Raw genomic sequence first — 3,007 nt, 5'->3', positions numbered from 1 at the left:
ATTTACAGAAAAAAAGTAGCAGGATATAAGAGATTTGCTTTTAAAATTTCTGAAGTTAAACAAAATATCAATGTTTGTACGAAAAAAAGATAAAAATGATATGAGCAAAATGTTGATATTTTAAAGCTAGGTGATGGGTTTATGGAGGTTATTATATTATTCTCTTTAGTTTTTGTATATTTAAAATTTTGCAAAATAAAGAGTTCTTTAAAACATAATTAAGTAAAAATGAATAAGTGAGAGAGAAGGAAGAAGGAAACTTTCACGAAGTAATCTAGGTGAGAGGTGAAGGTGTCTGGTACTCTGGTTCTGTTAGTGAGATTGTAAGAACTGAATGATTAGGTTATATTTTGGGGGAGTAGAGAACTGTTTTCTAGTAGTATTAGGAAAGGGGTACCAATTATGATTTCTAGGTTTTTGGTTTTGAGCAACTGGAAGGATGACTATGAACTTGTTGAGAAGAAAACTGAGAGAGGCAGAACTCAGAAGTTCAGATTTGGCCATACTGAGTTTGAGGTGGCGATTAGAAGTGTCAGTCCATAGTTGGATATCCAGCTCTGGGGCTCAGCGGAGATGGAGCTGGTGCTACACAACAGGAATCATCAACCAATGGATGGTATTTAAGGACAAAGAATTGAATAAGGTCACTTGGGGAGAGAGTGTGATTGAAGGAAAGTAGTCTGTGTTTCAGTTAGAATGTTCCAGAGTCTAAGATGAGTACTAAGAAATCATCTGCAAAATTTCTGTGAAGCGAGAAAATAGAAATCAGACTTTTGAAGTAACCACATTTGAGCTGTGAATTGGCTCCAGTGTCTCTTTATCCCCAAGAGTATCTAGAACACTGTTGCTGGGGAAGTTGCAGCAATGCTGCCTCAGTGCAGCCTTGGGCTGGGATTTAAAGCTGCCAGCCAGCATTCCACTTTCCAAAGAAATGGAGCTGTCATCCAAACCTGGACTCTGTTTCCTGCCCTGCTTCCTTAGCTGCTTGTCAATATTTGATTTCCAGATCACAGGACCCCATCCACTGCCAAGCCCCAGGGCCTGACACTTAGAACAAACAGAAGAGGAAGTCAGCAGAAACCACTGGGCTCACACTGTCTACTTTTAGGGACTTCCCCCCCCCCCCCATTGGTTTGTTCCTGCTCTTCCCCACCCCCAGGAATAGCAATGCAATGCTAACTCTGAGCAGTTTTTGTTTGCTTCCCAAACAACAATGCCTCAATTCACAAGCAAGTGAGATCCTAAATGTTACAGTGAATGCTAGCAGCAAAGTTAGTCTTCAATCCACTTGCAAAATTCTTCCACTGGCATTTTATTGGTAATGCACACTTTCATGGGCTCAATGAGTTTAATTCCTTACACATTGTTTTTGAGCTTCTATTGCCAACAGAGTGCAGGGTAATCTTTCAAGACAAAGGACTTTAGAAACAGATAGGAGGAAGGCAGTGGGGTGGGACTGGCATTGCAAACCCTCACTAATCCACTAGGTAATTTCAGCTACCTGTCTTATAGCAACAAATAGTCTGAATTGGCAAGTGGGCACCCAGTCTCTTCTGGCCAAATCTCTGATGGGAGGTGCCTGAAATGCACCCTTTTAGCCTGAGATTTTTGTTCTTTGTGTAAAGCCAAGTGTTGCTGCCATTAGTAAATGAGCCCATGCCTTATTAACATAAACCCAGGTCCTCCCAAGTTTATACCTGAAAGGAGACTTTCCAGGTGAGGATTACACTGTAAGTCTCCAAGGGTCCGTGTGGATAGATGGGAGAACATTGTGTTTCTGTGCCTGGAGTCTATAGGAAGGCCAGGGTGAGTGTTATAATTATTTTTTATGGCTAGCTCCCAGAGAAGCACAGTTCCCATTTTAAACTCTCTGCTCTCAGTGTAAATAAAGTTCTTATTTCCTCTTAGCACAGCCAAGATAGGCTGCAACATTCACAAAATCTTCACTAAGACATAAGGAGAACTAAAGGGATCTAAAGTGAAAGGAAATCTGAAACCTGATACCAGCTGAGTAGGGCTCTAGGGGATATGGTGAGATGGGTCTGGCACCCCATTCAGGTGACTTCCTACTTCTTGACCTCTGACTTTCCTTCCTCAGTCACCTTGCTCTTCTGAGGAAGACCACACTGTGCACACTCCCTAGGTTATTTTCTGTTGATTGGTTATACTTCTGGTCTCCTTTCAGGTGACTTGACCCTCATATTTCACTCAGGTATCAGGGTGAGGCACACACCTTGGGCACAAACTGCAAGGGGAGCAGTGCCAGAAAACTCAGTCATCCAGATAAATAATAGTTTGATTTAATATTTTAAAAGATCACATGAATGCAAAGCATTCATGATGAACAAAGTATTAAAAATTTAAATGAAGACAGAATCCAAGCAATAGTGAAGCCTGAGGTAAAGGGAATAATGTGCTTCCCCATATTCATGTTTTTATGTTTTTTAAATGGCTAACGATTTTGATAAAACATTATTAAAGAGGTTATTTCCATCAAAGCCTGGAAAGTAAAATGATAATTCTATTTTGAGTATAAGTAAAATATTTAAACTTAAAATAATGCTGGGAGTTTTAATAAGCTTATGTTTCAAATTTTTCAGTACGTTTTAACTATTTCAATATTCTGGGACAAAAAAAAAATCCTTACAAAATACATAAAACTCTGAAGAGTCATGCACCTTTCAACCCTTTGCCTCAGACTCCAATATGGCTGGTCAGCAGGACCCTGGGCTTGCCTTCCATGTCTAGTGATCTATGAATATGTGTGTGTGCTTGGGGAGGCATAAGCCCAACCAATGGCTTTATCTATCTATCTATCTATCTATCTATCTATCTATTTATATTTTAATTTATTTTTTTATTTTTAGCCTCTCCTTACTTAAAAATTGTTCCTTCACCCCCAGAAGTGATCCATTCAGGTCATTTATTCCAGGTAAAATGAATAAAGTTTTACACCTAAGATGGCCTACAGGACTAAAACAAGCTCTGGTCTCTAGCTTAGAGACTC

This window comes from Panthera pardus, unplaced genomic scaffold, assembly GCF_024362965.1.
Source record: "Panthera pardus isolate Hobbes unplaced genomic scaffold, ASM2436296v1 HiC_scaffold_25, whole genome shotgun sequence".
Taxonomy (NCBI): domain Eukaryota; kingdom Metazoa; phylum Chordata; class Mammalia; order Carnivora; family Felidae; genus Panthera; species Panthera pardus.
Note: the sequence above shows the minus strand (reverse complement) of the source record.